The sequence below is a fragment of the Aquarana catesbeiana genome, linkage group LG01 (genome assembly GCF_042186555.1).
Source record: "Aquarana catesbeiana isolate 2022-GZ linkage group LG01, ASM4218655v1, whole genome shotgun sequence".
NCBI classification, from domain to species: domain Eukaryota; kingdom Metazoa; phylum Chordata; class Amphibia; order Anura; family Ranidae; genus Aquarana; species Aquarana catesbeiana.
Genome location: NC_133324.1, coordinates 237024764 through 237039201, shown reverse-complemented (window position 1 = coordinate 237039201; position 14438 = coordinate 237024764). Strand labels below are relative to the sequence as shown.

General features: G+C 44.0%; 1 protein-coding gene across 3 annotated transcripts in view; it reads right to left on the bottom strand.

Annotated features, from left to right (window-relative positions):
- CUX2 (cut like homeobox 2) overlaps window positions 1-14438 on the bottom strand; it is a 755888-nt gene that overhangs the window by 661596 nt on the left and 79854 nt on the right. The window lies entirely within an intron of this gene.

Sequence of the window (14438 nt, the reverse complement as noted above, 5' to 3'; positions counted from 1 at the left end):
AAAATAGCCCCATTATCCAGTGAGGAGAGAGATGCCCTGGAAACTCCGTTGACACTGGTGGAGTTGCAAGGAGTGGTAAAGGAGATGGCGAATCAAAAAGCGCCAGGACCTGACGGCCTGCCCATAGAAACTTATAAGAGATACGGGGATGTCTTGCTCCCAAAACTACTGGAAGTCCTGAATGGAGCCGTTGTGGAAGGTAGATTGCCCATGTCCATGACAGAAGCCACTATTATAATTTTGTTAAAAGAAGGGAAGAACCCGTTAGATGTAGCCTCATACAGACCAATCTCACTTCTATGTACAGATATTAAGATTCTGGCAAAAGCCCTAGCAAACAGGTTAAAAAAGATAATTCCCAAAGTAATACACTCAGACCAAACCGGTTTCATACCGGATAGATCGGTGAGCATGAATATTAGAAGAATGTACGGTAATATACAAGTACCTACGGAGAAAGAAGGGAATAGAGCTATTCTATCACTAGATGCGGTCAAGGCATTTGATAGCCTTGAGTGGCATTATTTGTGGAAAGTACTGGCAGAGTTCAAATTTGGCCCTAATTTTGTGAATTGGTTGAGTCTTTTATATGACAAACCGAGAGCCAGAGTTAGGGTCAATGGTGAGTGCTCCGAGTGGTTCCAGCTGGGGAGGGGGACGAGACAGGGGTGCCCATTGTCGCCCCTGCTCTTCGCCCTTGCATTGGAGCCTCTGGCGGTCGCTCTAAGAATGTCGCAAGAATTTCAGGGTTTTAAAAGAAGGGGTGCAGAGGAGAAAGTCGCAATATATGCGGATGATATCCTGTTGTTCTTGGAAGACACACAAGCCTCCTTGCTAGCGGCTAGCGGAAACTGATTAAAGAATTTGGGCGCTTTTCGGGTCTGAGAATTAATTGGGAAAAATCGGCTCTTTTACCAATAGACCCCCTGGTAAATCCGCTCCCAAGACAGGTGAATTCCATAAAAATTGTAAATCAAATGAGGTACTTGGGGGTAAACATAACCAAAGACCCAGGGCAGTACATAACAGGCAATGTAGTACCACTAATGGTAAAGTTAAAACAGAAGAGCCGGGTGTGGGGTGGTCTTCCTCTCTCGGTCGCCGGTAGATGTAATCTTATTAAAATGATATGGATGCCACAAATTCTATTTGTGTTACACAATTCTCCCGTCTGGATTCCAAAGCATTGGTTTAGAAGGCTGGATAGTTTGTTTAGGGAATTAATCTGGAAAAACAGAGTGGCAAGAATTGGCCTGAAAGTGCTGCGGCGGCCGAGAGAGGAGGGAGGTCTGGCGCTACCGGACCCCTGGAGTTACTTTTTGGCAGCTCAAATACAGTTTATGAGAGGCAGTAATCTGGTGGAAGAAAGGGTAGGAAGAAACAGTGTATGGATGTATAACATCAGTCATGATACAGAGGTGGAAGCAGTGGAGGCTGAACTTTTTGGATATAGCTGCCCAACAACTCAGCTAATGATTAGATGCTGGAAGACGGTAAAGGCTGTATTGGGATACACGGGGTTCTCCGAGTTTTCCCCGATATGGAATAACAAAAATCTGATCGAGCTTAGTGTGATGGGGAAAATAGAAGAATGGGACAGGAGAGATATTCACTGCTTGGTGCAACTGTATAGGGCAGGGAGGTTGAAAACATTTCAAGAGATAAGAGAAGAGTTTGCAGTGCCCAACAGATTGTTTTTTAGCTACTTGCAAGTGAGGCATGCCCTGGAGGTACAATTTAGAGGTAAGGCGAGGTAAGGCGATAGAGTGAATGCCCTTGTTAAGGAAATTGGTAAATACGAAGGGGTCTAAAGGGCTGATTTCAGAAATGTACAGGAGTATAAACAAGGCGGGGCAAGAAGGGGAGGTGGAGTCCAGGAAAAGAACTAAATGGGAGGAAGAGGTTGGTACAATAACGGAGGAACAATGGAAGTTTATTCTGGCATTAGGGCCAAGGATATCTCTATGACTGTCACAGGGGGTCTCTTATTTGTATTTGATTTATAGACTTTATTACACACCAGAGAAATTATTTAGGTTATTTAGGTTTGGTAAGAGGCAGGATGCGAAGTGTCAGCGTTGCGGAGATGGGAGAGGAGACCTAGTACATATGTTTTGGCGATGCCCCAAGTTATATAGGTACTGGGAAAAAGTAGTGGAGGAAATCAACGCAATATTTGGGTCCTCATTAGAAATGGAGGCTAGAACTTATCTTTTGAGTTTGCTGGAGGAAAATGATATGCTGAAAGACACCCAGACCGCGATTATAAGATGCCTGTTCCAGGGAAGGAAAATCATAGCACGGAAGTGGCAGGCAAAAGAACCCCCAACAATAGGAGAATGGAGAAAAGAGGTTAAGGATATGATCATGAAAGCGGAATTCTGGTATAGAAGGAGAGGTAGTTTAAAGGAATATAAGAACATATGGAAGTTATGGCTGGAGTATGAATGGGTTGGATAGGTGTAAGAGTATTAGGTGGAGTGGGTGGGGTGTGCATGGGGTGTGAGGAGGGTGGAGGTGAACGGGGTGATGGGGGGAGGTATGAGGGAAAAACGGAGGGTAAAATGTTTGTGGATACCACTGAAGATTGTACATGTGGTGTTTATATTATCTGCTCGCTTGGAGGAAAACTTTGCCTTACTTTTAATTATAATGTCTAGGATTAATAAAGACAAGTAGAATATTAGCCACAATGATGTGAAAAAAAAAGAGATGGGATAAATTTTGATTTCCAAAGTTGATACGACTTCTCTTAAGATAAATTTCGCTGAAGTGGCAAAAAAATAAAAAAAATTTAAAAAAATAAATAAATAAAAATGATGGTCTTTAAAATACGTATCTCTAGGATATTGAGTAACTAAATCTAGCCATACACATAGTGAATTTCAGCTGCTTCCTGATAAACCAGCCAAAATTGGAACTGTGGGTGGACCTGTCAGCACCCTCAAGCCCAACATTCTTCAATCTGAAAATCTAAGGAGATGGACAGAAAATTGTTGGTCAAACAGTGTCTGCATCCAATCAGATGTTCAGACAGCTGTGGATATCCTTTGTCAGGATATAAATAGCTTGAAAATTCCTCCATATTGCTGTTTAGCATGTATGGGGGAATCAAAGGATTTCTCTTGTTTAGTTCTTACAGTGGGAATTGTGTCCCATGACGTCGTCAGTGTGTGACAAAGCGCGTTGGGTAGAGCGGAGTGCTGACATCACTGCGCTTCATATATCCCAGAAGGACAGGCTGCAACAGAGAGTTGTCTGGCTTTTATACCATTGATGCGAGTTTTAAAGTGTTTTGTTGTAAGTGCAACCTTTTTTTACTATAAATAAAATGTTTAAGGATTTTATGCTATGGCGAGTGTAAATATTTTTTGGGGATCGAATGTTCTTGAGGACAGATTCCTTTATTTCAACATAAAGTTTCCCTGGATGGAGAGAGGCCCTGGCTGGGTTTTGAGCCGCAAGCGATACTGACCTTCTTTAATAGGAGGACCTTGTAAGCTTGTAAGCAAGTACTCTTTAAGGTGGAGGTGTTAACTAAGGATTATGCACTTTGTTGGTGATGGATGAAGGACTTTGTTAGATCACAACTTGGACTTTTTATTTAATTTATAATTGTTTTACTTACATTTATTTTCACATTCTTTTAATTGGGATTTAGCGCAACTCTATATGGGAGTATATTCAGTTCCTACAGTGTTTAGCCAGCTTAAGAATGCTTTTACCTTAGTTTTAAATGGTGCTTGCTGTAAATAGCCTTGGATCCTTCCTTACAGCAAATAGCATTCACCCCGTGCACATGAGTGAAAGAAGGAGTTTGCTGCACTTGCTTTAAAATTTATCAAGTGGAAAAGAGGAAGAACAAGTGACAAAACTGTACTTATGCACTTCCATTGGATACTTTGCATACAAGACACAGCAGAAGGTGTGAAGGGAGTTCAGAGCTCTGCAGGCATCAGAAAACCAGCATTAACCACCAGAGAAATTACTACAGGCAAAGGAAATACAGCCTTAGGCTGGCCATAAGCGGATAGTATATTTTCATTCAGATAGCAGGCTAAACAAACAAAAAAAAAACTGATTTCCATCCCTACAAACAAGATAGACAAAAGAATCTGAAAGCAGCACCCACCTGTCAGAATATACAGATCAGATCTAATTGGCTGCAGCTGCTGATCATCCAAAATTGTTCTGGCATGTCCCTTCAACAGAAGTTGAAGCAGGGGAGGCCAGACATTGATCAAAGTTTGGCTTGTCCCTGCTGGACTAGTCAAATGTTGATCAATGTATGGCCAGTTGTACTCTTTTGGTCAAAAAAGTTATAGACCAAAAAGAATGAGGTCAGAACTAGATTTGCAATTAAAAAAACAATTGTTCATGTAGGCAATCACAAACAGTGTTACAATCATAAAATTTGCTCAATTTAAAATTCTGTGCGTAGGGGTGCCCCCGTGGGGTCGCTATGTGTTGGAGTTCCACCTGTCACCCTGCTCAGCCAGACATTCACCTCCAGTCACACTTTGCTAGACAATGAACAGTCCATCAGCTTGTTTTTGTTATTTATTTGGCCATTTAATTTGGATGGGGTAAAGGGAACATTGGGTGTCAGATAAATGAATTCAAATGGGTGAAAAAGACAGTTGGAATCTGTACTTGCAGTCTAAAGCTCCATACTCCTCCAGTACTTCACTTATGTGTCAACGCTTTCTCTACTGCAATGCTTGAATCCTGGCACAGCTAGCAGGTGGTTAGGCCCCACTCTGAATAAGCCCTAACAGTTCAAGATTCGCCATTTGCATGGTAGTCACCATTCCTATCGCACACGTTCCTGGCAAATATGGCTCATAAAATGGTGGGTGTTGCAGCGATTACCAGTTGGGTCCTGGAAACCTCAAGCCTGACGAAAGGGCCTTGCGCGGCTCCGAAAAGTTGCACTTATCTCTGTGATGTGGTCTCTTTCATTAAAAAAAACCTTTGGACGGAAGTTGTCGATCCATGGTGTGCTGGCGAATATGTACGCCTATTTGCTGGCAGGGGTCTGCAGTCCCCTTTGGTGTAGCAACCAACAGCAATGAAAAGAGTCTTTCTGTGCTAGCTGTAACTTGGTGGCCCAAGATCACCCCCTGCAAAGGGGGGCTCCCTCAAAGGCCACGACAGCCTAACACTACATCACTCAGTTCTTCCACCCGACAACTCCTCCCTCAGCAGGCTGACCCTGGGTATATATAGGAGGCCTGCCCCCTGCCAATCGTAGTTGAGGATTGGTCAGGGCTCCCAGATACACCCCATGTCACTCAAATCCTTTCTCCCCACCTCTTTTCCAGAACCTTCCAGAAACCAGAGGGAGGGGCCAGAGAGATGAATCCACATGTCAGTCACATGCTGCTACTCTCAAACCACTCCCAGACTCAAGATCAAAAACAAACAGGCCTAGCTTTCAGCTAGGCCTGCCTAAATTTATCTGCACTGGCTGTAACAACGAAAAAAAAAAAACTACCTCTAGCAACCTACCTAAGGTAGAGGGTGCTACATGTGAAATCCCCTACGGAATAAACACACACTACTTTATACATGATCAGTAGGTGGGGAGTAGAAGTTTACTTTTTTTTTAAAGATTATGCTGTATTACTTTCTCTCTTTGTTTTCTGCATCATCAGCCACATTCAAATTCCAAGGAAGGTCTAAATCTGATTGTTGACTGTGAGAAACTTCGTATTACTCTTTTTCTTTTACATAAACCCAGGTACACACAATCAGAATATCTTACAAAAAATCTCTCTGGCTGGAATCTCTGAGCGCTCGGCCCTGACTTATATAGGCAGTGACCCCGCCCCCTTATGCCATCACAGTCCCTGGGCATGCTGGGACTGTGAAGGCATAAGGGGGCGGGGTCACCGCCTATATAAGTCAGAGCGGAGCGCTCAGAGAGCATTCCAGCCGGAGAGAGCGTCGTGTCAACATCGGAAGAAGAGAAGAGGGAAGAAGGCAGCAGACCGGGCTCCTCTGCTAGCAAAAGAGCGGCAAAAGAGCAGAAGATAGCAGAGGAGCCCGGCAGAAGACCCGGAGAGCGTGGAGAAGAACCGGAGAGACCCCCGAAGTCGGAAGAAGACCTCCGAAGCTGGAAGAAGACCCCCGGAGCTGTCTAATAAATTACTTTAAAAACCTGTGTAGTGTTTTTTTTTATTGACACTTCTTCCCCCAAGTGAATGGGTAGGGGTACCATGTACCCCATAATCATTCACATAGGGTGGGGGGCCGGGATCTGAGAGCCCCCTTATTAAAGGGGGCTACAGGATTCCGATAAGCCCCCCACCCGCAGACCCCGACAACCAACGGCCAGGGTTGTCGGGAGGAGGCCCTTGTCCTCATCAACATGGGGACAAGGTGCTTTGGGGTGGAGGGGCCGCAGAGCGCTCCCTCCCCCAAAGCACCCACCCCCCATGTTGAGGGCATGCGGCCTGGTGTGGTTCAGGGGGGGGCGCTCGCTCGTCCCCACCCCCTTTCCTGACCGACTGGGCTGCGTGTTCGGATAAGGGTCTGGTATGGATTTTGGGGGGGACCCCACGCCGTTTTTTTGGCGTAGGGGGTTCCCCTTAACATCCATACCAGACCTAAGGGCCTGGTATGCCCCTGGGGGGAACCCACGCCGGTTTTTTATTTAAAATTTGGTGTGGAGTTCCCCCTCAAGATTCATACCAAACAGTGCGAGTCGGTACCCTGTCGGGTTGCCATGTAAATGGCAAACCGCAGCTAAACGCAACCGCAGCTAATCGCACTGTGCAAATGCAGCTGATCACAGTGCCCGGAGTCTTGAATTTAACAGGAGAAGCAGCAAGGAGGGTGTTCCAGAAATAACAGGAGGTATGTTTCATGTTTACTAGTTACAGATAACAGGGTAAAGGATAATGGAGTAGACTGGTACAGTCATCGGGAAGCTCTGCCCCCTATATGCAGTGTAAGGTTTAATTTTTAATTTTTATCTTTTTTTATTTTCTGCTTTAGGTTTTTGTTTTAGGCCTTATTCACACATATGCTGAGGCCCATATACCATGAATGGAATGTTTCTTTATGTGGCTTGAGCATGCAGCCAACCCATGTAAGTCAATGGTGATGCATTGTCTGCATGGACACGTCTGCTTGTCCCAATTTGACAGGCATGCGGGTGAGCAGCCCCAAATGCAGATAGTGAGCTTCCACATCTTCTCACCCACACCTGGACAAGTTTACAGGCCTCACAGCCCATGTGAATAAGGCCTTATTGACTTAAAGAAGCGTTGGAGTGTACAGAAAGGAACTTTAGAATCTTCACACAAAGGCACCCAATATTATAATTCATGTATTAAACAATATTCTGCACTAACGCTAAATTATTGGTTCTGGGTGGAGATTTTATAAAATCAGCAAAACGTGATCCAGCTACTGGGGCTAATATAGTGTTACCATAAGGCAACAATAGCTTTAACCTGAGTTGGTTCAGGAATCACTGTGTAAAAACTACAAAAGCAGCTCCACAGCTCCCTTATAAATCTACCACTATAGAAAGGGTTCAGGCTAATCACTACACCTACTGATCTATTGAATCTGCACTTATTGAGAAAGGCTGCTAGGCACAAACAGCTGCTCTGCAGGTGATATGCTCCTCAAAGGAACACAAAGCTGGGATAAAAAGATTCAAAATATCAATAATTATATATCTTACTCTTCTCACAACTATTAAACAGTATCCTACCAGTATTGTGTCACCTCTTCTCATCCACATCTTTTACTGATCTCCACAACAAACTCCCACTGTAATAAATGTAGAACCAGCTATGGGAAGATCTCTTTATTGTTAGGCATTAAGATTCAAAGTCCAAATATCCAATAATGAACAGATACTACCCAGTAGTACTCTGTTCGCCATCTGTTAATTTCTGACCTGGCTGAGCCACAAATTCAATCTAGGAGAAAATGAACCATCACATAAGTCATCGTTCTTTGATTAAATATGGACAAAATGCAATCAATAAGGATTCAAATAAATCAATAGGCAATACCTTTGCAGATCCCTTTTATGCGATGAGCAATAATTAATCAGTTGCCTAGAAATCAATAAGCAAGATGTGCTTGGTTTCCAGCAACCGAAACAAGTCTTTTTTTACAACCTTTTGTAACCTGCTTCTTATCTCCAATTCATCACTGCTGTAGAAGAATACTTCTTAAGCAGCAGGCTGTAATAATCAAGGCCACAAATGAACATGAAGGGTCAGTAACAGTATATTTTATTTGTTTTATGGAAAACTCCTGAGAGATGTATAACTGTGTACATTTAACACCATTTAAGCGGATCCTGAAAAAAAGTATATATATATATATATATATATATATATATATATATATATATATAAGGAACGTATATATATATATATATATATATATATATATATATATATATATACGTATATATATATATATATATATATATATATATATATATATATATATATAGTCAAGGCCCTTTGACCAAGACAGATATAAACCACATAGAGATGCCACAAGACTTACAACATGACATAGACCTGAGGTGTGCCCTGGTCGGCATGCCAAAAAAAGGGGGCAAAAATACTCAGATAGGGAAGTAATTCTTTATAGGTCTGGTGACACTTACTGAGCAAGCTTGCTGGAGGCTTGCGACATTTCTACATGAGGGTTTGGAATGTATCGGGCAAAGCAGGTGGATTTCCACCTGCCTAACTTCTTGATGACTGGCACCCCATGCTGAGATGCGGCTGAAGCTGCTCCGATCCGAAAGGAGTGTCCAGAATACTGGCGGGGGTCCAGGCCTAGGTTAATCAAGAGGATTCTAATGTGTCTGATAAACTGGCTGCCACTCAGGGGGCTGGTAGGAAAAGGTAGCAATCGACTGTATTCCGACTGCCTGGGCAGATGATACAATCACTGTTCCAGGATCGTTACTGGGCACCAGATGTTGTGGGTCTGGAAGAGCTTGACATCGACCCCGGGGCCAGACTGTTGGGTTTTGGACACCGCGAGGGGTAGGACAAAGTGATCTTGAAGGCGAGCCATGTGGTGTCTGGCAGCTGGGGCCACTTCAGGTGAACTCGCTAGGCCGCAAAAAGTCGTAGATGGCTGCTTGGATGACCAGGCTGGGTAAAAACCCAAATTGGGAATGTGAGAGGATGGCAGACATGTCCCTGAAGATGGCACTTGTGATGAGTAAGTGATTGCTATTGGCTATGGGCTGATGTACTGGGAATGGTCAGGGGTGGGTAGTGGGGTCCCCCAGGGTTCTGTGCTGGGACCAATCCTATTTATTTGTTCATAAACGACCTGTAGGATGGGGTAAACAGTTCAATCTCTGTATTTGTGGACGATACTAAGCTAAGCAGGGCAATGACTTCTCCATAGGATGTGGAAACTTTGCAAAAAGATCTGAACAAATTAATGGGGTGGGCAACTACAATGCAAATGAGGTTTAATGTAGAAGAATGTACTATAATGCATTTGGGTGGCAAAAATATGAATGCAATCTATACACTGGGGGGGGGGAGAACTTCTGGGGGAATCTAGGATGGAAAAGGACCTGGGGGTCCTAGTAGATGATAGGCTCAGCAATGGCATGCAATGCCAAGCTGCTGCTAACAAAGCAAACAGAATATTGGCATGTATTAAAAAGGAGATCAACTCCAGTGATAAAAAAATAATTCTCTCGCTCTACAAGACTCTGGTCCGGTTGCACCTAGAGTATGCTGTCCAGTTCTGGGCACCAGTCCTCAGGAAGGATGTACTGGAAATGGAGCGAGTACAAAGAAGGGCAACAAAGCTAATAAAAGGTCAGGAGGATGTTATGAGGAAAGGTTGCGAGCACTGAACTTATTCTCTCTTGAGAAGAGATGCTTGAGAGGAGATATTTTACAAATAATATTTAATTTACAATATATATAATATATTTCATTTACAAATACCATACTGGTGACCTCACAATAGGGATAAAACTTTTTTATGGAAGAGAGTTTAACAAGACATGTGGCCACTCATTAATATTCGAAGAAAAGAGTTACTCTTTTCAGATCGGAGCGTACCTTAAACTACGTAGAGGGATCGTTACTGTAAGAACGGCAAGGATGTGGAATTCCCTTCCTTGCCAGGCGGTGGTATCAGCGGGGAGCATCGATAGTTTCAAAAAACTATTAGATAAGCACCGAACGACCACAACATAAAGGGATATACAATGTAATACTAACATATAATCGCACACATAGGTTGGACTTGATGTCTTTTTTCAACTTCACCTACTATGTAACTATGTTTCTGGATACCGCGTAGGATGGGTTTGACTGCGTGGGTTGCGAACAAGGAGGGCTTACCGGGGTCCTGTAAAGACAAGAAATACTGGATGCCGGCTAAGTACAGCCTGATTAGCCTATGCTATGAGATAGGGCCATCTACATGTGGCAATACGATATAAAGGCCAGGACGTGCTTGATGTCTCTTGTCGCTGCCCCAGGGTATGAGGCTAGAAACCTGTCATAGGTGCTCCAGGTGGTGTGATAGGCGTTCAGTGTGTTGCAGAATAACTGGTTAATGAGATGGGTCGCGTTGTGAAGGTGTTCCTTTATCCCATCATCAGCTGCATCCAAGGTGGGATAGGAGAAGTAGTCGGGTTGGGTCCAGGTTCCTGCAGAAAGAACGAAGTATAATTAAGGCGGGACAGTGCGTCTGTTGCGACATTGCACTTGCCCGGGATATAAGTGCAGTGTACGTTGAATTGATGCTGCAGGGACAACAGCCTACACAGGAAGGATATGATGGCTAGCAATTTGGATCCGCCTTTGTTTATGATTTCAGCCGTGGCCTGATTGTCTGTGGCAAAGACCACCGTTTGCCCTGTCCAGGTATGGCCCCAGACCTGGGCTGCTGCCACAATGGGATAGAGTTCAAAAAGTGAGGATTACTGGCTAAACCCAGGGATCAGGAGGATCTCTGGTGGCCACTGTCCTGCGAACCAGTGATGGCCAAAAATTGCAGCAAAGCCTGTGGATGCTGCGGCGTCTGTGACTACATGAGATGATGAAGCTGATGCTAATGGAATAAATATCGATATGGCAAAATTGATGAAAAGACAAGAAGAAAACTGGTCAGGGAGGCTGCCAATAGGCCTACAGCAACATTAAAGAAGCTGCAGGAATATCTGGCAAGTACTGGCTGTGTGGTACATTTGACAACAATCTCCCGTATTCTTCATATGTCTGGGCTATGGGGTAGAGTAGCAAGACGGAAGCCTTTTCTTATGAAGAAAAACATCCAAGCCCAGCTAAATTTTTTGCAAAAACACATCTGAAGTCTCCAAAAAGCATGTGGGAAATGTGTTATGGTCTGAGTAAACCAAGGTTGAACTTTTTGGCCATAATTTCAAAAGATATGTTTGGTGCAAAAACAACACTGTACATCACCAAAAGAACACCATACCCACAGCGAAGCATGGTGGTGGCAGCATCATGTTTTGGGGCTGTTTTTCTTCAGCTGGAACAGGGGTCTTAGTCAAGGTAGAGGGAATTATGAACAGTTCCAAATACCAGTCAATATTGGCACAAAACCTTTAGGCTTCTGCTAGAAAGTTGAACATAAAGAGGAACTTCATCTTTCAGCACGACAATGACCCAAAGAATACATCCAAATCAACAAAGGAATAGCTTCACCAGAAGAAGATTAAAGTTTTGGAATGGCCCAGCCAGAGCCCAGACCTGAATCCTGAAAATCTGTGGGGTGATCTGAGGGCTGTGCACAGGAGATGCCCTTGCAATCTGACAGAACTGGAGTGTTTTTGCAAAGAAGAGTAGGCAAATATTGCCAAGTCAAGATGTGCCATGCTGATAGACTCATACCCAAAAAAACTGAGTGCTGTAATAAAATCAAAAGGTGCTTAACACTATCACTGGAAAGTTGTATCTTGCTATATTATTATTGAAGCGCTGTCACACTTATATATATTTTTATTGTCTCACATCCAGAGCGCTATACACTCTCTTGCAGCATTTTACAGCAGCTCTCGGGATACACATAAGGGTGTGCCCAGGCACACATAGCACACCCCGTGTGCACGCCTATGGTAGTAATAATAACGTTAAAAGATAGGAAGAAATGAACCTCAGTACCCATATAAAAAAGTAATTTGGCTACAAGAGCCAGAAAGGTGAGAAGGGGATGTTTTAGGTCACACCCAAAGGTGTATCAGGAAAGTGATAGCCACAGTTTAGAATGCTTGTCCATTTAGTAAATTAATGATTCAAGGCATAATAAAACAAAATATAACTGGCAAAAGGATTTTTCCCAGTAGGGACAAGGTGGAGAATGTATGTGGTAGTACATTGGACATTTGGCTTGGTAGGGGGTAAGAAGAGGATTAGGTCCCTTAACCACTTCAATACCAGGCACTTAAACACCTTCCCGCCCAGGCCAATTTTCAGCTTTCAGCGCTGTCGCAATTTGAATGACAATTGCGCAGTCATACAACACTGTACCCAAACAATTTTTTTATCATTTTGTTCCCACTAATAGAGCTTTCTTTTGGTGGTATTTGATCACCTCTGTGTTTTTTATTTTTTGCGCAACAAATAAAAAAAGACCAAACATTTTGAAAAAATGACGGGCACTTCTTCAATGATGGGCACTGATATGGCTGCACTGACAGGCACTGATACGGCGGCACTGATGGGCACCGATGAGGTGGCACCAATGAGGTGGCACTGATGAGGTGGCACTGATGGGCACTAATAGGCGGCACTGATGGGCACTGATAGGTGGCACTGGTATGCGGCACCGATGGGCACTCATAGCTGGCACTGATGGGCATCTGTAGGTGGCATTGATGGGTACTTATGGGTGGCACTGATGGATACTTATTGGTGGCACTGATAGGTGGCACGGATGGGCACTGATAGGTGGGCACTGATGGGCACTGACAGGTGGCACCGATGGACACTGATGGGTGGCACTGATGACACTGATTGATGGCACTGATGCCCCTAAGGGTGGCATTGCTGGGCATCAGTGCTATATAATGGTGCAAATCAGTGCCCATTTGTGGGCACTGATTGGCACAGATTGGGCACTGACTGGGCACATTGGGCACATGTGGATGGCCATGGGGTACATACCTGGCCATCCACATGTTGCCCCTTCCCTGGTGGTCCTAGTGGTGATCCCTGGTGGTCCAGTGTGGTGATCTGAGGGGGGCTGCGCTGATAAACAATCGAGAGCCAATCGGCTCTCCTCTACTCGCATCTGTCAGACGCGAGTGAGGAAAAGCCTATCAACGGCTCTTCCTATTGACATCGTGATCAGCCGTGATTGGACACAGCTGATCACGTGGTAAAGAGCCTCTTTACCAAGATCGGTGTAGCAGTGTGTCAGACGGGGGCGCGCATCGCGGTGGCATGTTATCCTGCTGGACGTCATATGACGCCCAGTCAGGATAACTGAACCACCGCCCGGCCGTCATCTGCTATGGGCTGGGTGGGAAGTGGTTAAAGATCTCTAGATTTAGGCAGGCCATACATTATGCAATTTTGTTTCCTTTCACCAGAGGTGGATGGAAAGAAAACTGCTTAATTCCCACATCAATACAGTCAGGGTTGATCCTTCCGCACTGCCTATTGTATTCTGCTTGCATTAAGCGTGGGGAGCTTTCCCTACCGTCAGAACACAATGTTTAGTGTTGCCAGATTATAGCCATCTGCACTAATCGTTTGGGATCCTGCAGCAGAGAAGGTTTTAAGTGTCATTCAAATGAATGGCATCTCAAATGCGAGTCCCGCGATTTGTCATTCACACATTGGCGCCTTCAAAACGCGGAAGTGTGAATGCAGCCTCAAGACAAAAAACCTTGAGGCTTTAGAACCACTTTAATCTATGCCACTAAAGGAAACTGTAGCTAAATAACATGTAGTCCTGTCTAAGGCCTTACAGGAAGTACAGGACTAAAAACAAGGGATATTTCCTTGTGAGGAATAAGGTAAAACACTCAACTACAGTGCAAAGTGCATTACCTTGACTGTGTCAAGTGTGGGACAGCAGATGCAGGGATCTGACAGCAACATTTGAGAGTAGAAAAAGAAAAAACATCATGGACATGAAATACAATGTCTAATACTGTATAAAGTAGGGAAATAGTCATCCAGTCAGCTGCAAGAGGAGTAAAATTGTGCAGCCTGAATAAAAATCAGAGGAGTTACAATATTTTCTCAGAAATTGAGCAAAAAATAGAATAATCAAACATGGGAAACTGACTGTGACAATGAAATAGACTTCAAGAATAGGGGAATGGCCATATTGTATGGAAAATAACGTTACGAAGAGGAAAAGGAATGAGAGAAAAAGGATTAGCGTTTTTCATTTTCAAATTGTCAAGGTTCTTCCACACAGGTGGAGAATGGAAA